Raw genomic sequence first — 22,043 nt, forward strand, 5'->3', positions numbered from 1 at the left:
TTCCTATTCACTATTCTTATGTACTATACTCTTTACATCACAGGAAAATTTATCTTTTTTATCTTATGAAGAGTATTGGATTTGGAGTTATAGGGCCTGGATTAAAATCCCTGCTCTGCTGCATAATAAATATGACTGTGGTCAAATAGCTTAACCTCATAGGGTCTCTGTCTCCTCCTCAGTAAAATGACAGGTTTGTGCTAGATAATCTTTCATCCAGCTTTAAATCTATGATCCTGTAATCCTATAAACTTTTTAAAAATTTAAATTTATTTTTCTAAATATTTTACAGTAACATGTAAATTTTTAGCATTAATTTTTAAAAAAAAAAATTGAGTTTCAAATTCTCTCCTTCCCTCTTGCCCTCCCTCACCCACTGAGAAAGCAAGCAATATGATATCGATTACACATGTGAGGTCATGCAAAACATATTTCCATGTTAGCCATGTGGCAAAAGAAACACACACATACATACACACACACACACACACACATACAAGAAAACTAAAAAAAATTTTTTTAGAGTATGCTTCAATTTGCACTCAGAGTTCATCAGTTCTATTTCTTGAGGTGGATGACATTTTTCACCTTGGGGATTGTCTTTGGATCATTGTCTTGATCAGAATAGTCAAGCCTTTCACAATTGATCATTCTTACAATATTGCTGTTACTGTGTGAAATGTTCACCTGTTTCAGCTCATTTAACTTTGTATCAATTAACATAAGTCTTTTTAGGTTTTTTTCTGAAAATATTTTGCTTTTCATTTCTTATAACACAATAGCATTCCATCACAATCATATACCACAATTTGTTCAGTCACTCCACAATGGATGAGCAGCTCCTTAATTTTCAATTCTTTGTCACGATAAAAAGAGTTGTTACAAATATTTTTGTACAAATAGTTCTTTTCCCCTTTTCTTTGATCTCTTTGGGATACAGATCTAGTAGCGGCATTGGGTCAAATGGCATGCACTGTTTTATAGTCCTTCGGGTGTAGTTATAAATTATTCTCCAGAATGATTGGACCAGTTCAAAACTCTAACAGTGCATTAGTGTTCTGATTTTTCCACATTCCTTCCACATCCCCTTTTCCACATTCCTTTTTCTGTCATATTAACCATTCTGATAGGTGTGAGGTGGTACCTCAAAGTTGTTTTAATTTGCATTTCTCTAATCACAAGCTTTAATTTCTTCTTCTGAAAACTGCCTTTTCATATCCTTTGACCATTTATTAATTGGATAATGGCTCCTATTTTTAAATAAATTCTGTTCAGTTTCCTATATATTTGAGAAATGAAGCCTTTATCAGAGAAATCTGCTGTAAAATATTTCCCCCAGCTTCCTGCTTTCCTTTTAATTTTGGCTGCATTAGTTTTGTTTGTGCAAAACCTCTTTGATTGCATGTAATCAAAATTATTCACTTTATTTCCCATGATCCTCTCTATCTCTGGTTTAGCACAACCCTATAATCTTTAACGAGCTTTAAAATAAAAACCAAATAATAGAGCTTCCCTTTGAAGACAATACCTTGCCAGATCTATGCTGTAGTCTCTGAATTTTAGTTTCATTGTAGACGTTGGCATTGGTGGGCAGGCTATGGTGCTTAAAGGCTTTCTCCTCTCCCCCAGCAAAGGGCTTGCTGGATTTGTTCTTCCACTTGCCCATCTGTGTCTCTTGCTGCTTTGATTCCCCTGATTCTTTTCAGGTTGAGCCAAGGCCAATGAGTGACTGGTCTCTTATGGCAGCCAAACTGCAAACAGAGACAATGAGAGCAAGCCGAGGGAAAAGATAATGAAGTACTAGAATGACATTTTGGGGTCTTCAGACCACCAAGGAAGTATCAATCATAATCACCAGTTCCTGGGCCACTTGAGGTGAAAGTTCCAGTGGATTTGGTCCTTCTCTGACCTAATACATACTTAGTACTTATAGCTTAGCACCCTCTGAATCTCAAGACTGCTTCTTCCCTAATAAGTTATATCTGAATAGCTCTATAAGTTATAGAAAGAGTTTTCTTCACAAAAGCGAGTAACATTGCTATCCCCATTTTACAGGTGAGGAAACTGAGGCTCTGAAGGCTCAAATGACTTGCTCATAGCAACACAGCTAGTAAGGGAAGAGTCAGAATTCAAGCCCTAATCTTTTGATTCCAAGTTTAGTGCTTTGTTTTCTTCTGTTCTTTCTCCCTCCCTCCCTCCTTTCTTTCTTTCTTTCTTTTTTCTTTCTTTCTTTCTTTCTTCCTTTCTTCCTTTCTTTTCTTTCTTTCTTTCTCTTTCTTCCTTCCTTCCTTCTTTCCTTCCGTCTTTCCTTCTTTTTTCTTCTTTCCTTCCTTCCTTCTTTCCTTCCTTCTTTCCTTCTTTCTTTCTTTTTTTCTTCCTTCCTTCCTTCTTTCCTTCTTTCTTTCTTTTTTTCTTCCTCCCTTCCTTCTCTCTCTCCATTTCCTTCCTTCCTTCCTTTCTTTCTTTCTTCCTTTCTTTCTTTCTTTCTTTCTTTCTTTCTTTCTTTCTTTCTTCCTTCTTCCTTCCTTCCTTCCATCCTTCCTTCCTTCCTTCCTTCCTTCCTTCCTTCCTTCCTTACTTCCTTCCTTTCTTCTTTTCTTCCTTCCTTCCTTTCTTTTTCTATATGCTGCATTGTATTCCTTCATTGAAATGAAGGGTAGATTGAGGACTGGACTTTAGAGTCAATAAGACTTGGGTTCAAATCCTGCCTAAGATTCACTAGCTGTATGATCTTGGGCAAGTTATTTAAGGTTTAAGTGCCGCAGTTTCCTTATCTCTAAAATGGACTAGATAGGAAGGGGGAAGGAAGGGAAAGGAATAAGTGTTTACATAGTACCCAGTATATGCCAGGCACAGTGCTAAGCACTTCTACTAATATTATCTCCTTTGATCCTCACATCAACACTGAGAGGGAGGTGCTATTATTATACCCAATTTATATGTAAGGGAACTGAGGCAAAAAGAGGTTAAGCGACTTGCCCAGAGTCATAAAACTAGTATCTGAAGCTGGATTAGAACTCAGTTCTTCCTGACTCCAGATTCAATGCTCTATCCATTGCACTACCACCTGCTTTTAAGATGACCTCTAATGTTCCCTCCAGCTCTAAATCTATGATTCTGTGATATGATCCTAGGAACCTTTCTCCAGGTCTTGAAATTACCTCCTCTAATTTGGAAGTTTGTCAAAACTAAAATAAATACAAGTCCCAATTGTTCATGTTAATGGATGATAAGTGCAAGGTTCTTTAATTTTAGAAGGCAAGCCATGATTTAGGGGAGAGGCTGACACCATTTAGATCTCTCTCTTTTTAGATAGACAGATAAAGCAGATATTAAGCAGTTACTTGGCAGGTAGGTGGTGCAGTAGATAGAGTGCTAGCTCTAGAGTAAGAACAATTTGAGTTCAAATCCAGCCTCAGGCACTTACTACCTGGGCCCCTGGGCAAGTCACTTAACCCTGTTTGCTTCAGTTTCTTCATCTGTAAAACAAGCTGGAGAAGGAAATGGTAAACTACTCCAGTATCTTTGCCAAGAAAACCCCAAATGGGATCTGAAACCACTCAATAACAACAACAAAAAGAAATTACTATGTGCCAGGCACTACAATAAGTGCTGATACAAAATATAAGCAAGTAATATAACATGTTCAAATAGGGGAAGACAATACATTTAATATTAAAAAGTGAATTCTATCTGAGTCTATTCGAGTGACACTAGGTAAATCACATCCTCTATCTCACTTCACTTTCTTCATCTGTACAATGAGGAAGTTGGGCTAACGGATCTCTAAAGTTCTTCCCTTAAAACTTAGGGAACTCTATGCAGAGCCCTTTGTTGGACTTGGTAATTTATCAGCCACTCATGAAGTATACTTAGATGACTCCTGTCTAATCTGTCTACTCTGGTGAAGAGACCATATTCCATCCTACATTCTTCTACTGGGCTACCTGGCCAACAACTTGCCTCTGTCCAGGTTTCTAGGCCTCACTATCTTCCACCTAAATACACTCTGAATTAATCCTTTATTCTGATAAGTCACCTTCAATACTTGCTCTTCTGACTAATCTTTTGGTTTGTCCTCAAATCTTAGCTCTACTACTACTGTCTCTAACTCTGCTGCTTTGGGGGAAATGCTTATTAATTGGTTGGTCTCAATCTTTTAAGAAAATTCCTAGTTCTTTTCTGAATGACATCCCTGGATTAATTATAGCATTTCTTTGTCAGTATTGTTATAAGGATAAAATGAGGTAATATTTGTAAAATACTTTGTAAAACTTTATATACTATATAATTGCCAACTATAACCGTCATCATCATCATTATAATCACGATCATTATTGTCCCACTGAAGGTTGTTGGAGCTGAGCAATACCCAGACTATATGAATTTACCCGTAGAATCATAAAATCTGAGATTTGGAAGGTCAAAGGTCATCTGTATAACCCATGAAGAAGAATGGTCTCCACAACAGTTCTACCAGAGATTATCCAGTCTCTGCTTGAAGATCTCCAGAAATTCATCAACTTCCAAGGCATTCAACTCCACTTTTAGACAACTCTTAGACAATTTGGAAAAGGGAAAGATTGAGTTTGGCCTTGTTAGGCAAAAGTGTCAGAGCTAAAACAATCAAATACCTCTCTATAAAATATCAGCACCATTAAGTACCTAAAGTAGAAGGACAAATGCACCCCAGAGAAGAAGAGGAGTTTCATTTCCAACTGATCTGGAGCTGTGGGGTGAGTCCTGAATCTTAGATATGAGAGTTCATGGCTATGATGGTGTTTGTCACCATTCTGTCCTGGCACTTGTTGGAATTAACCAAGAAACAATTGAGTCTGGACAAAATATATGTGTGTGTTCAAGAGAGCAGGGAGGCTATAAGTAGATCTATGAATCTATTGGTCCACTCAGATGCTGAGCAAATTCTTCCAATACTATCTCAGATTGAGACAAAAAATCTTCCCTCTGCTCTCCTATGGCATTTCTTAACAACCACTTTTTGGGCAGTTGATGTCTTATGTTATCCCTTGTGACAATGTCATATAGTAGAAAAACACTGGACTTGAAATCAGGAGACATAGGATCTTTAAGAATATTTTGGGCGGGGCAGCTAGGTGGTGCAGTGAGTAGAGCACCGGCCCTGGAGTCAGGAGAACCTGAGTTCAAATCCGGCCTCAGACACTTGACACATGTACTAGCTGTGTGACCTTGGGCAAGTCACTTAACCCTGATTGCCCTGCCCAAAAAAAAAAAAAAAAAGAATATTTTGGGACCTTTAAGAATATTTTAGGAATGATTGAGACTTTTAAGAATATTTTTATAATTATGTTTTAATATAATAGATTTCTTTTGTAATCCTGCATGTTTTTAAATTTAAAACCAGCATTCTAAGAAGGGGCCATTAGGTTTCACCAGAATGGTAAAGGGGGCTATGACAAAACAAAAAAAAGTTAAGAATTCTGCTCCAAAAGTTCTAAGTTGCAGAAAAGATGCTGTTCTACATTGGTAGAGGGAGTTTCCCCAACCAGGAGTTTCCTAGACCAAGTCCTTATCCCAATTTAAATCCTATATTCTTATTTAAATGTTCACCTTTCTTTTATCTAAACCAAAACTATAATATGATCTCCCTGAAGGTAATATATTACATTTCTTTGTAATCCCCCACATAGAACCTGAATCAGGCCTGAGGCCATAATCAATACTCAGTACTTGTCAGGTTTGTTTTCCCCCTAAATGGGTGTTGGGATTATGCAATGACCCAAGATAAAAGATTTTAAAGGATCCAATTTTCCCCACCCCTTCTAATTCACAGAACAACGTGTTCAGTCTCACTCACTTTCTGTAAACCTCAGCATCATGTGGGAAGTGGGTCAAGTGCATTGATATTGCTTCCTTTTCACCATCTAATAGTGGGGTCATCCCTGGCCATTCTTCTTCCCCTGTTCCCCAAGCCCAGTCCTATCTGAAATCAGTCCATCCTTTCTGTGTCATAGGGGTGCTATGAATTAAGTATGTTCCTGGGATTTTTAAAAAAAGAATCCCTCTATTAAAATTTGAGTCATAGTCTAAAAATGAACTCATTGAATAGTTGTGTCTGCTTCACATTGGTATCATGAAGGCATATCCAGCTTTGCGGCTCTAGCCTTTCAACAAATTCTCTTCCCATTTAAAAACATGTTCCCTTCCCTTCTTCCTGTCCTCCAAGATGGCTGACATTGCCTTTGGCCAATGGAAGCATTGTCTCTGACCGACTTTGACTTTTAATAAACCTAAAGTCTGAGGAACGAGAGTTCTGTATCCTGATGGAGAAAATTAGCGAGGGGGAACATCTGGAGTGTGGTCTGTGGAAGTTTGGCTCTTGTGCACCGATGAGAAAGGAAATTACCCTGGGATTCTTAATATGGGGAAAGAGGAGGGGAAAGCTCTAATGCCAAGCCAAACAGAACAAAGTATGGGCTCTGGGAGGGGAATGCACGTATGGAAGAGAATTCCTTAGCCAGGCATCACAGATGGGGAAATGCTGACATTGGGAAGCTGATCCAAGTTGGGATGGTGTCCAAAGAGAATGCCATTGCTTCTCCAAATTTGTATGCATCCAAATGTCAGTTCACAGGCTGGAGTGGGCAGAGTGTTCTGGGGGAAAAGGGCAAATGGAAGACTTATATTTGCATCTACTGATGTTATACTGTGAATCTGCTAGATGAGAGGTATTGAAGGGATACTCCCTTGCAATGCTTAAAATGTGGACTCATGCCTCCTGTGATGGTCTTGACTTAAAGCTCCTTATAGCAGAGAACAGACTTAGTTCAAGTACTGTTTTTCTTTTGAATGAGTGGTCATGACATTGCCTAAATTTGGGGAAAATAGAATAAAATGATAGTGTATAAGTGATTCCATCATACTACAAATATTCAAAATTTTCAGCCTTCACCAGATCTAACCACTATTTTTTTTGGCCCCACTACAATGGTCTAACCAACTTGCGGAATATTACTTGTTTTCAAGGGGTTGGATAGTGTGAGAGAAAGAGTGTTAGACTTGGAGCAATGAAGATCTGGCTTTGCACTCTGACTGGCAATTACTAACCTTGTGCCAGTTACTTTACCTATATGAGTCTCCATTTGCACACAAATAAAATAAGAATAATGATACCTGTGAGACTTGAATGAAATAATTCAACAAGAATTTATTAAATATTTACTATGTGCCAGGCATTGGCATAGAGATTGTGAAGAAACACATTGTGAGGAGACACATTAAAAAAAAGGAGTGATGGTTCCTGCCCTCAAGAAGCTTATATTCTACTGGAGATATTGTATATAAAACACTTCGCAAATGTGAAACGGCTATACTCTTCAACTATTATTTCCTCCATTTTAAGCTTGGATCATAAGCTTGCTAAATGTTTGGCTTTTACCTGGAAATGATTGATAGATATGGTCCATTCCCTTGGACTGATGGTAAAAAGAACTGACAAGTATAAAATTATATCAACTACCTTGAACACCCCATGATTAACCTCAAGCAACTTTAGTAGCACTCTTGGGTTTTACAATTTCATTTGATCTCAGAGAGTTAGCACCCCTGAGAGTCATATTTTTGGTATAGAAAAGATACCCCTTGAAATGTTTTCTTGTCCCTAATTTTTTTTTGCCTTTGAATTATAGTTGTCAATCAAAAGTTAAACATTTGATTTCTTCCTTTCAAATCCTTCAGTAGTGCCATAATACATTTTGGATGACATATGGACTCTTTGTTTTACCATGCAGGGACATCCTTGGTCTGACATCAGAAATACTCTTTATCCATAATTTACAATATTCCCCCCGCCATTTTTGGCTAGCCATTCTGGACATACTGGCTCAATCATCATTTCCTACACTTGTCCTTTCTTTCCCTTCCTCTATCCCTTTGTTCAAAATATTCTGTAGGGCTGAACTTCTCTACTTTCACAATTATGCCAGTTAAAATCCCACTCATTCTTCCAAGTGAAGCTTAAACGTACCTTCGATTGTAAACTCCTTGAGAGCAGGGTGTCACATCTATTTAGATATTCCCAATGCTTTATAGAAAGCCTTGTACAAAAAAAAAATGCTTAATAAATATTTATCTAAAATAATTATTTGAATTCTACATAGTATGAGAATGAATAAGAGATCTATAAAGTGCTATGAGTTCAAGAGTAGATATGCCCCAATGGATAAATATTCAAAGAATGTGAACAGGCAGTTTCCAGATGCAGAAATTAAAGCTATCTACAGTCATATGAAAAAATGCTCTAAAGCACTATTGATTAGAGAAATGCAAATTAAAACTCTGAGGTACTACCTCACACCTATCAGATTGGCTAATATGACAGAAAAAGAAAATGATAAATGTTAGAGAGGTTAGGGAAAATTGGGACACTAATGCATTGTTGGTGGAGTCGTGAACTGATCCAACCATTCTGGATAGCAATTTGGAACTGCCCAAAGGGCAATCAAACTGTCCATACTCTTTGATGCGACTAAGTCTGTATCCCAAAGAGATCATAAAAAAAGGAAAAAGGACCTACATGTACAAAAATCTATACAGAAGCTCTTTTTGTGGTGGCAAGGAATTGGAAATTAAGGGGATGCCCCTCAGCTGGGGAATAGCTGAACAAGTTGTGGTGTATGAATGTAATGGAATACTATTGTGCTATAAGAAATGATGAGCAGATGGATTTCAGAAAAACCTGGAAAGACTTACATGAACTGATAGTGAACTAAGGAGAACCAGGAGAACATTGTACACAAGTAACAGCAACATTATGTAATGATCAACTATGATAGACTTAGCTCTTCTCAGCAATACAATAATCCAAGACAATTCCAAAAGACTCATGATGAAAAATGCTATCCACATCCAGAGAAAGAACTATGGAATTGGAATGTAGATTGAAGCAGACTATTTTCACTTATGTTTTGTTTTTTTTTCTTTCTCATGGTTTTCCCCTTTTGTTCTGATTCTTCTTTCACAGAAATATGTTTAATATGATTGTACATGTATAACATATTGCTTGCTGTCTTGGGGAGGAGGGGAGGAGGGGGAGAGAGGGAGATAAATTTGGAACTCAAAATCTTATAAAAAAATGAATGTTGAAAACTATCTTTACATGTAATCGGAAAAAAATAAAATACTGTTAAAAAAAGTGGATGTGGTTATTTCTCATGGGGAAGAAAGAGTGGTCAGAGAGGACTTCATGAAGGAAGCGGAATCTGAGCTGCTATTTAATATGCGGGTAGACATTCTTCAGATGGTGGAAATGAGGAAGAGGAAGAATTTGATTAAAGCACAATCAGCCACAGCATGTTGTCTGTACCCATGCCAGGCATCACCTAGCATCTGTTGATCTGTGGGATGAACCTAGTTGGGAGATTGATAAAGTTGATTTGTTAGGTTTGATTCAAAACTTCACATTTGGTGCAAGTAATACAGAAATGGAGGGCAAGCCTAGGAGGGGACAGTTGGCTCAGAGATTTTAAATAATCTCTCGTGGGCAGGCATTCCTCCTCAAGCCATCACATGCTTCATTAAGACAAATGGTTGATCAGGAAAAAGGCTGCCATGATAAGGGATAAGCTGTGGTATTCGCTTTCAGGCAAAGATCAAAAGATTGCCTGAGAAGGGCTCAGCAGTCCTGCTCTGTGCATCTGGAGTCCAGACAAAGAAGAGTTCATTTACTTAAATGCCACACCAGCAGTTTTCCGCGAAGCTTCGGAGACTCAAATGGTGATGTATTCAGTAGGAAACCAGTCCAAGGCAAGGGTGACTCTTCATTGTTGACCAGATGTAAAGGCAGGACCAATGGGTTCCTAACTCCAGATAGTTCAAATGGCATAATGTTTTGGGATTACAGCAAAAAAAATACCTCTGAATGCTAGAGAATATACAGGACATGGCTGAGTCAGATTGTGAAAAGCTACCAAATCTGTTGTGAAATTACTACCAGAAAATAGTTCACATATGCCTAGTACTTTCCTCACAATTTGGTAAGGTAGTGTGTGTATCTTCCTCCTTCTTCTCCCCCTCCTCTTCCTTCTCCTCTTCCTCCTCCTCCTGGTCCTATCTACATTTTACAGGTCAACCAATCAACCAACATTTATTAAGTACCTACTATGTGTCACATACTGTGTAAGATGCTGAGGATGCAATTACAAAAGTGGGAAAGTTCCTGGCCTCCAGGAGCTCACTTTTCAATGTGTAATATAGCATGGAGCAGAGTGTAATGTGGCAGCTGGTGGTACAGTGGCTAGAACCCTGGACCTGGAGTTGAGAAGACCTGAGTTCAAATTGAACCTCATATACTTACTAGCTGTGTGACTCTAGGCAGGCCACTTAACCTCTGTTTGCCTCAGTTTCCTCTTCAGAAAAATGGGGATAATAATAGCACCTATCTCCCAGGGTTGTTGTGAGGTTTAAGTAAGATAACATTTGTAAAAAGTGCTTAGCACAGGGCCTGGCACATATAAGGGCTATCTATATAAGCGTTCCTTACTAGAGAAAGCATCGTAGATTTAAAGCTGGGAGGGATCTTAGAGATTTTCCAGTCTGGTCCCCTCATTTTTACAGATGAAGAAGCTGAGGCCCAGTCAATTGCCTAATGTCACATGGGTGGAAAATGGTAGAAACAGGATTTGAGTTCAGTTCCTTTGACCCCCAAACCACAGCCCCATGTTAACATACAGTCATGGGTTACGAATGGTGGAGGAATGGGCAGTAGATCATAAGGTCCTCCTCAGTAACAAGAGTTGTATTGGCTTTTTCTCCTAAAGTAAGAGCAAGGGGTTGGGGGAGGAGTATGTGTACAAAAGCCATAGCAGGCCTGATGAGGAAACTGAGATTCAGGAAGGGGATGTACTCAGGATAACACAAGTACTGAAGGTCAGAGCCTTGACTTAAACGCAGCTCTTCTGTGCTCTGTTACTGGTCAGGAGAAGACCCTTGGGGAAGGTGGGACATGAGGGACATAAGCGCGTGTTGAATTTAGCTCAAGTGGCAGGGATTTTAATATTTTATTTAACATTCATTTAAAAATTTTTGAGTTCCCAAGTCTCTCCTTGCTCCAGCCCCTCCACCATCCACTGAGAAGGCAAGCAATATGATATCAATTATACATATGAAGTCATGCAAAACATATTTCCCTATTAGCCATGTTGCAAAAAAAGTAGGAAAAATAAAATAAATGAAAAACAATATGTTTCAGTTTGCATTCTGAGTCCATCAATTCTTCCTCGGGAGGGAGATAGCATTTTCCTCCCAAGTCCTTTGGAATTGTCTGTCGTGGGTCATTGTGTTGATTAGAGTAGCTAAATCTTTCACAGTTGATCACTGTTAAAATATTACCACAACTTGTTCAGCCATTCCCCAATTGGTGGACATCTTTGTCACTACAAAAGGAGCTGCTATAAAATAGTTTTGTGCATATATGTCCCTTTCCTTTTTCTTTGTTCTCTTTGGGGTATAGAATAAGTAGTGGTAATGCTGGGTCAAAGACTATGCAGTTTTATGGTCCTTTGGGCATAGTTACAAGTTGTTCTTTAGAATGGTTGGACCCAGCAGGGATGCTGTAATGGGGGATTTCTGTTCAGGTACAGGCTGAACCACATGGCCTTCAATCCTGAGGTGCTGATTCTGAATCTGAGTTTTGCTAACATTCCAAATGTATGGATGGGAGGGTGGAGAGAGAGAGAGAGAGAGAGAGAGAGAGAGAGAGAGAGAGAGAGAGAGGAAATCCAATCTTCATTTCATTATAGCATGCTGGGGATCTTCAGCGGTGGGGAGCCTGTAGTTTAGAGGCCAAATGTGGCCTTCTAGGTCCTCGGGTGCAGCCTTTTGACTGAGTCCAGGTTTTACAGAACAAATCCTTTTATTAAGGGGATTTGTTTTGTGAAGTTTGGATTCAGTCAAAGGCTTGCACTTGAGGTCCTGGAGGGGCATATGTGGCCTCTAGGCCGAAGGTTCCCCACCCCTATAGGCTTTTCCAAAGAGAGGGGCCAAAGAGTTCCTAAAATATGGGAAAGCTTTGGTTTAGTGCTAAGGAGATAGCCAGGAAGCTGTACTAAGAATTTAGCATGAGTGAAGGTTCAGAGACAGGCAAAGTCTAGCACCCAGGGGAGAATCATTTTCACTGCTAATGCTTGGAATGTGAGCTATATGTGAAGATGTATTAACAACACAATACCTAGCAAGTGGGGGCTGTTCTAACTACAACATCAGCACTCTGCTTGGATCAACACTTGAATACCCAGGGACTCAAGTGCATATGGTATAACTGCTTGAATATATTACATGCATGCTGGAGAACCCAGCCTGCAAGGGAGCAGGTTATAGTAGAATGGTGGGGGCTCTGGAAGGATATAGGGGACAGATGTTCTCCTCAAGCAACAAAACCCACTTTGGATTTGATCGACACTCCTCACGTGACATGATTAAAGAGTTCCAGTGGCTGAGCCAATCAAGGTTTTGGAACAGCCATTTGGCTCACTCACATTTGCATAAAAGGGAAGGGTCCCTTGTCAGGGGAATGACATGTCAGAGAGATGAATTTGTCTTTCCTTTGGAGTCTCAAAGGCAGAACTGTTTATGAGATGTCACGTCAGGGTCCCAGAGGAGCCATAAGGCTTCCATATGTAATTGTGTCACTCAGAGTACTGAGACGGGGCCTCTCTCCCCACCTTTAACCCCTATTTTTCCTGGGTTTTATATTATTCCCATGACCTAGTTTTCTGGGTGAGAGTGAGAGTAGAGAATATAAAAGAATATTTTTAAAATATGAGGAATTATTTAAATCTATGAGGATTAAAATTGATGACTTCCTCCTAATTTCCAACATGGATCCTTTGCTCCTTCTGTCTTGTTGCTTCCCAACTCTGCATAGGATTGAGCATCCAGAAAATTCTGCCCTATCTCTAATATCTTGTACCCCCTTTTTTAGTACACCTTTGTCCCTTCTTGGCTCTTCTTATGACCAGATTCAGATCCCGTGTTGGATCCTTACCAGGCCTTACTATCTGTTAGGCATCAGAATCTACTTACCTCTAAAACCCCAAGGAGGGGGCTATTACTAGAGGTACTTCCAGATATCACATAATTCTCCAAATCTCATGATATCCTAAATAGAACTAATTCTATTTTCCCAAAACTCATCTCTCCTCTAAATTTTCCTTTTTCTGTTCACAGCACCATTTTATGTTCAAGTCACTCAAGTTCAGATCCTTGGAGTCACCCTGGACCAAAAGCTAGAGACACTGTCCCTGTCTTTGAACTTGATCACGACAAAGATCATGGCCACAGATACAAGGCCTTCACCTATTGAGCCACAAGGATTGAGACCCATAGAGCTTTGGTCCAGAAAGGCTAGCTACTTTTCCTATCCAACATTCCCATCCCCTGCCCACTCACCTAAAGGCTATTCCCCCTTTGCCTGGAATCCTCTCCCTCCTTACCTCCTGGTATGTTTGCCTCCATTAAATGTAAGCTCAAAAGCCACATTCTCCATGAGGCCTTTCATGACCCCATAGTTGTTTGTGTTTTCCCTCACCCCAAATTACTTTGTATTTTGTATTCTTTTTTTTTGGTGTACATGCTGTCTTTTCCCAATAAAATGTAAGTCCCTTGAAGGCAGGGACAATTTTTCCTTTTCTTTTTGCATCTCCAGTGCCTGGCACAAAGAACAGGCTTAATAAATGCTTGTTGAACTGAACTGAATGTTCCCTCTCCCCCAAACCCCACATCTAACTAGTTGTCAAGTTTTGCTTATTCTGCTTTCGCAACATTTCTCACATTCACCCTCTTGCCTGTATTTAAACAGCCTCTATGCTAGTTTATACCCTCATCACCTTATTGCAATATACATATGCCATGGAAAACACACAGAGTTCTACTTCACTAAGCCAATAATCATTCCACACTCATCACAAACACACTCATGGAGTGTATCTTGTGCCACTACACTCACTGTGGACGTTGAGCTCTTCCCATACAGATGCTTACTGGAATTTCCTAGAGACTTTCAACTTTACCAGACAGACGGTCTTGATTTTCCCAAAAAAGTTAAAAGTGAGGGTACTTGACAATATAAAGGGAACAGGGACAGCATTGAGGACTTGTGGAAACAAGAAGTTTAGGACAGAAACTGTGGGATTTATGATAGTCAATCAGAGATTAGTAAAAGAATTTCTACGTAGCAAAGAGCACTTGGTTGAGATAAGATAATATGAACTTGTATAGGCCCCATCATCATAGTTTTTTATTTTCTTCCAGCAATTTTCAGTGCATCAGAAGTAACAGAGAAAATAAATGGGTGGTGGTGCTGGCAGGTAACCCCAGGAAGAGAATCGAAGGGCCAATGAGTCTGAATTCTTTAAGACCAAAAAGACTAACTGACCAAGAAATACACTTGTAATGATGACATTTTAAGTACTATGTAGGGAGAGGCATAATGGGGGGAGGGGCAGAGATCATTTGCTCATTACACACTACACAGGAAATCTCTTCTTGATAAAAATGACCTTTAATCTATGTTAAGTTTTGGTTTACAAACAACCTCTTACAGTGATCTTTTCTCTCTTAACTCTCTCTCTCTCTCCCTCTCTCTCTCTCAATCAATCAATATCCCTATCTCACCCAGGCTGGAAGTACAGAAGGCTCTCATAAGCCCATTCCCATCACTAATCAACATAAGAGCTTTGACCTTCTCCTTTTCTGACCTGAGCCAGCTGGCTCTTCCCTTAGGCAGCCTGATTTCCTCTCTATCATCAACTCCTAGGAGCTCATTATATTCATGTCAGACTAGGTGTGGACTTCAGATCAGCTTAACTCACTTTGGCTCAGAATTCCTGAGCTCAAGCCACCTCTAGCCTTATCCTCCCCAGTAGAAGAGATTGTGGGCATAAACCACAACACCCATTCTTTCCTGTCAACTATTAACAGCACTTATCCTGAATCCCATACAATCGAGTCTTTGACTTCAGATCATAAACTATTGTCCAAATTTTTTATGCACATTATAAACCATAATGTAGGAACAATAGTAGTAGAGACACTCAGAAATTCACAGAAGACAAAATCCAAGAGAAATTATCAATAAAACATGTAATATTAAATGACTATACACAAATGCGCAAAGCAGAAAAGTGAACTCAAGATTCTAATTCAAATAGGCAAATTTGACCTTCTAAGTATCACTCATACTTAATAGGAAGTGAAATATGAAAGGGATATGACTCTAGAAGAGCATACTTCATTCAAAAAAAATAGACAATAAAAGGAGGAAAGGACACAATAATTTTATATGTTTAAAAGACATGTTTAAAAGATATGTTTAAATGTGAGGAAATCCAGGCAGCATGGGGGTTGACGGTATTTGAGTAAAACTCAGTGGAAGGAGAAGCAGTAATGATCTCATAGTAGAGTAGTACACTGTAGATCACCTGAACATAAGGAGGAAATAGATGAAGACTTCAGGAAATAGATCACTAGTCTGCCATGAAGACTTGCCATAGCAGTGATGGAAGACATCAATTATCCAGCAGCTAATAAAGTCTTAGCTTGCCTTAATGACAATTTTTATCTTTCAAAAGGTGAAGGAATAATAATTTTAAAAAAGGAAACTACTATTCTGCGCCTGATTCAGATCAATAAAGAGAAACTGGTTGCTGAAGTATAAATGATAGGAACCTTGGAGAGAAATGACTACTCTATCTTAGAATTTATTATAGAGAAGGAGAAAAAAATTGAATATAGTCTCACATGCAACTTAAATTTAGGGGAGAGAAGAGATCAAATAATTTACAGAAAAAATAGATAGCATTCCATGGTCTAAAAGTCTACAGGGGAAATCAGCACAGAAGCAAAGGAAAACTGTCAAGAATCAAATTCTGAAGATGCAAACAGAAATAATTCTGACGAGGCTGGTAAGGGGAAATGTAGAAAAGAGACCTGTGTGGACGCACAGGAAATTCACTGGTGTAGATTTTTTAAAAGTCATGAAGAAAAGTTGGAAGCAAGGGCAAGCAAAGAAGATGAATATAAATGCATGCCATGGTACTTACTATATGGTGTGAAGAAATATTAAAGCTCAAAATGCTCTGAGGTTGGAGGAAAAGTATGAACAACAAAAAGGGCAGACATTTAATGCTATATTGGCAGAAAGAGAAAGATCAAAGAAGGGTTAGGAACATTTCTCAAGATGTATGGAATAATGGTAATATACAAGAGAGAGGATGGAAAAATTAGCTTTCATTTTGCTTCTGTTTTCTTAAAGAGAATGATCTTCAGACTGGATAAGATAATATAGAAATGGCTAATAGGGAGCTGAAACTCTAGATAAGTAAGGTGATAATAAGAGAACACCTAAGTGCCCTGAGTTCAAGTCACCAATTCGAGACAAACTACATTCTTAGATTGACAAAACTCACAGATGTGATCGCTGAGCTACTATGTTTCAGACTTTGAAAGATCACAAAAAACAGGAAAGGCATTGTAGGGCTCAGGGAAAATATTTTTCCATTTTTTTAAAGGAAGTGCATGAAGACTACAAAATAAAGATCGATGAAATTGACTTCAACTAATGGTAAAACTCTAAAATACATTACTTTTTCAAATAAATGTTATTGATATGCTTTGATTTTACATTGCCTAAATTTCCCCCTCTATCCTGCTCCCTATTCCATCCCAGAAGGACATCCTTTACAACAAATACGTTTTTAAGAAGAAAAAAGGTCAGTAAAACTGGTTAATACATTTTAAAAAATGACAATATATACAGCACTCCATATCTGTGGATCTCCCAAGTGTGCAAAGGCATGGGGTAAGTTTTCTTCTAGTATCTCTTCTTCAGGACCATCTCTTTGCCATTTCAAAAATGTTTTGTGACTTTCTTTCCATTTACATTGTTAAAGTTATTGCATATATTGGCTTTTTTTAGTTCTGCTCATTTCATTTAATATCAGTTTAAATGTCTTTCTATGCTGCTCTAGATTCATTAGATTGTTTCTTACAGCACAGTAAGTTAGCATTACATTCATGTACTCTAATTTGTTTAGCCATTTTTCAAATGACATACATTTACTTTGTCTTCAGTTCTTTGCTGCCACAAAACTTCTGCTGTTAATATTTTGCTTTATGTAGTTGCATTGGTAACTAAGGTAGGGCTCCAGGTGGGGCCAATGAAGGGAGGTCTGATTATATCTTCGCTCCCAAGTAGGCCCCAAACCCCTAGCTATTAGGTGCTAAGCTGATGTGGGCATGAAGCCCCCAGGGTCCTAAGGAGAGTTGCTAAGACCAGAGCGAATAGCAAGAGCTTAAGTTCTGGTCGCTCAGATGGCTCAGATGATGTTTGATGAGGGCTAAAGAGTGCATAAAAAGAGCTATTTGCTGAAGGCTCTCACTCTTGGTGGTGTGCTGATGTGGAGACTCTGGGCAGTTGTAGTTAAGAGCCCTCCAGTTTGTAAACTTGGATGTTCGGACTTTGTTTAACTCTGGTAACTATGCATTGAGATTTGGATCAGACAAGGTCTGTCTGTTGATGTTTGTAATTTGTTTGTATTTGCTCTGAAGTTCAAGGTGCTGGTTTTTCCTCCTGAACTAAGTGAATGATATTGGTATGCTGGATTAAAGTAAGATTGTTAACCCCTTAACATTGCTTTCCTTAGTAAAGCAGATCAAAAGAATCTGGGCTTGCAGCATTCTTGTTGTTGGGCTTGTGTTGGTTTTTCATCCTCGCAGCAGCCGCTAGCCGAATTGTTGAAACAGTAGTTTTTCTTTTTATCATGTCCTCAGGGTATATGTTGAGCCGTAGAATCTCTGGATCAAAGTGTATGGACATTTTAGTCACCTTATTTACATAATTACAAATTGTTTTCTAAAATAATTGTGTTAATTCATTGTTCCTCCAACAATTCATTAGTAAGCCTACCTTTCCACAACCCATCCAATATTAATAAGTATTATCTTTTACTATCTTTGCCAATTTGCTGGACTTGAAGTGGAACCTTGGGAGTCATTTTTTTTACTATTAACTCTTTATTGGACAATAATAAATCTTTGTAAAAGTGGTCAAAAGATACAAAAAAGGGGAGATAAAACAGTTTGTGGGAGGGAAAGAGGAAGAAGGAGACCACAGAGTAGGGGAAGGGGAAATACTGGTTTGCCTAACTTCATATCATTGGTGTGTTCCTGAGAATTTGGGGCTAGAGCTGGGGTTTATAACCGTTTTTGTGTCAGCCCCCTTTAGCAGTCTGGTGAAACTTATGGATCCCTTTTCAAAATGTTTGTTGCCTACATTTATAATTGAAGGAAATGCTAAATTTCAATTAGAAGTTTGTGAAAGGGTCTGTGAACTCCAGCTTAAGGATCCCTGGGCCAGAGAAGACAAACCATACTTTAGTAGAAGCGCATTCTATTTCCCTACTGTCTCCCATGGGTGTTTCAGAGCTATGTTTACAGAGACTAAACCCTAGGGAAGAGGAAACAATGCTTTTTGCTAAATGGGAGAGATGACAGTACTCTCCCAGGCTCTGTTCTCTCTAGGGTCAGGTAGGGAAGAGACATTTACAGCTGACTGGGAAAAACTCCACCCCAACAGCTCATCCTATTGGAGATATCAGCAGATTAACATCTCTTCATATCACCACCCACTTTCCCAACATCCTTCTTTCCCCCTCACCCACCTTATGGGGCACACCTAAGTGAATGGGCACACTTTCCAAAAGGCAACAATATGTCACAGTGACAGTTCCAAGAAACTGTCATAACTCTAAGTAAGACCTCTTATTGTAAAGAAAGGCGGTATGGTGGAATGGCAAGAATACCCATTGCTTTGGAGTTCAGGGTTTAAATTCCGTTTCTTATTTATAACCTGTGACTTTGGCAAGTTGCTCCCAGAACCTCAGTTTCCTTTCTTGTAAAACAAGCTCTAAGTCTATGTATCTGATGCTTCTAATATTCAGAACACTTTTCTCAGCATCACTTTTAGGGGGACCCTCAAGTGAAGGAGGGGGCTAGTGGAGAGAGGGCTTAATGGAGCCACTTCTTGCTTAATTTACCTGTTGTTTTAGTGAAGAACACCTTAATATTGCTTGAGGCTTAGACATTCAAGGTAGAACTGGGGGGAGGCCTGGATATTGGAAATTTAAGGGGTGGAGATGTATGTGGGAAATAAGAAATAGAGGCTCTATGGGGGAGGAGTGGTTATATCTCTTGGTGTTAGACACTTCACTTTTCATTAAACGTTGTTTGCCTTGACAGGGGGTGGAATCTCCTCTCATAATTTCATTGGCTGAGGTATGGGCAGTTTACCTCAGGTTCTTTCCCACAGTGAGCATCTTTCAGCTCCTGGAGCAGCTCATCGAGTTGGCAACTTCAGATCTGAAAGGTGAAATATTTTCCATCCATTTGTTTCTTCTCAGTCTTGGAGATATTCCCGGGGGTTGTAGGCACTGTATTCATATTGCTCTCAGAGTATGGTGTGGGTTGGGATCTCTCTCGGTGCAAATTTTCCTCCTCCATCCACAGATCTCTTCCAAGACAAGCACACATACATACCTTAAAGCTTCCACATCCAAAGAACTGACCACTTGTGTCTTGAAGAGTGATGATGGTGAAGACTGGATGCTGGTTTATGTCCCCATGCTGTATTTCAGCTTGCTCTTTTAGCTTTCTACTGTGTATCAGCAAAAGTCTTCCTCTGAGATGCTTTTTAAAAAAATTTATTTTAGACAAATACTAAAATGTAAATACATAATAGGACAAAAAGAAACATTATCAACTTAAACATTGAACTTAAATATAAAATTAGAAAAGAAAAAAAACATGTCATGTGCACAGCAGAACATAGGAGAGGATTCATAATGTATAGCAATAACATCATTTCAAGAGAGCTTATATATATTATGTTGAAAGCTATCCATCTTTTCTTTTTTTCCGTGTAGGGTTTCTTTTGTTCTTTGTTGTATACTTTTTACTTTAGTTTCCCCCCCCCCCTTCCTCCCCTCTACCTGCCACCCCAAGGCTACTATTGAGCATGGATGTATTTATATATAGTATTGGTATATACACACACATATACACACACATATGCATAGATATATAAACATATACTTTCCCTAAGAGATTTTACTCCTAATCTTGTTTTTATGTGCGTATATCTCTTTTTTCCTATCTCTCTTAACTCCTCTACTTTACTTTTACTACCTTGCCCTCCTACCCCCACTCCAGCAATCCCTCCCTTATCCTCCCATTCCCCTAAATCTAAACACCTTTCTTTTTTTTAGTTTCTTTTTTTTGGAGGGGGGAAGGCAGGGCAATTGGGGTTAAGTGACTTGCCCAAGGTAACACAGCTAGTAAGTGTGTCACGTGTCTGAGACCGGATTTGAACTCAGGTCCTCTTGACTCCAGGGCCAGTGCTCTACCCACTGCGCCACCTAACTGCCCCTAAATACCTTTCTATACCCTCTTTTTAACTTATTCCCCCCCCATCCCCTCTAAAGATCTCTCCTTTATCCTCTCCCCTCTCCTTATCCCCTTAGAGTTTTATTTCTTTTTAAATTTAGAAGACTTTTATACTCTTTTGGATGTATCTGTATTTCCCCCTCTTAAACCCATTATTGATTAAAGTAGCTTTCCAGAACTAACAGCCTCTCTCCCCCATCTAATTCTGCTGTATTGGTTCTTCCTCTTATATCTCATTTGTGTAAGATAATTATTCTTTTAGCTGTCCTTGAATGGTTTTACTTTTTAAAATCATATACTCAGGTCTACACCAATCTTTCTTATAAGCTACCTAATTACTAGTAACAATCTTGGACATAGGTTTTCCATTTTCCATACATAAAAGGTAAACATTCTATCCTTGTTTAGTCCCTTGTAATTGGTCATTGTTATATACCTTATATTTCTCTAGGTTCTTGTATGTTAAATCTTCTATTGAGTTCAGGGTTTGTTTTGTTTTGTTTTGTTTCAAAGCATATCATGTGCATAGCAGAACATGACAGGATTCACAATATGTAACGATAAATTTTCATTTCAAGAAAGCCTTTATGATAAATACTACACATTGTATTGAGAGCTGCCCATCTTTTCTTTGCTTCCTTGTAAGTTTTCTTTTGTTCTCTGCTGTGCACTTTTTTTATTTTGTTCTTTTTTTCCTTTATCTGAGATACTTTCTTCAAGGCTGCTTACTACTCTATCTGTTATCTACTGGAGATGCTGTGATTAGTAAGCCTCTCCCCTATATGAAAGTGCTATAGCTCTCCTTAGTCAATAGCTAAAAAGCTTACTATAGCTATTCTCAGTTTTCCTTCTCATCCAGTTCCTATGGACCTAGCATGTGGTCTCTCCAGTCAACTTTCTCAGTCAATGATTATAAAGTTCTCTTTGTCTCATACCAGCTGCACCAGAAGGTAAAAGAGGCCAAACTTAAGTCATATCTGCTGTTGCAATCTTTTGTTTCCAGTACTCTATTTAACTGCCTTCTTCTGTATTGTCTCTTTTAATTACCTCATTATAACTGTCATCCAACTTACAGAGATAAATTCATTTTAGTTCTTAGGTTTCATAATAACACTTGGCTCAGATAAATATCTGTATCACTCTGCTCATTCAAAAGGAGAAAGAGCTGAAAGATTCTGTGCTTTAGAAATAGCTATACTCTCCTCTCATCACATTTCTCCATTCTAGTCAAATATCAATGGTTTTGTTGACCAAAGAAGATGAAAGCCTGTTGTTCTTGGTCCCATTTTCTCCTAGAAACACATCACAGCTTTCCCTTTCTCAGGCCTCCCTACATCTGGGCAAAGTATTTGAGGAAAAAAATTAAGCCTCTCAAGTTTTCTGTGTGGACAAAATGGAGAAACATAGGCTAGATAATAATGCGTTTAGTGGATATAAATTACCATACATATATATATATATATATATATATATATATATATATATACCAATATAATCAGTTAAAGCTCAATGCCAATTGAACTTGGAGAAAGATAGCTAATGGACTAGCCTAGAAATCTCTGGAACCT

The sequence above is a fragment of the Trichosurus vulpecula genome, chromosome 3 (assembly GCF_011100635.1).
Source record: "Trichosurus vulpecula isolate mTriVul1 chromosome 3, mTriVul1.pri, whole genome shotgun sequence".
Lineage (NCBI taxonomy): Eukaryota > Metazoa > Chordata > Mammalia > Diprotodontia > Phalangeridae > Trichosurus > Trichosurus vulpecula.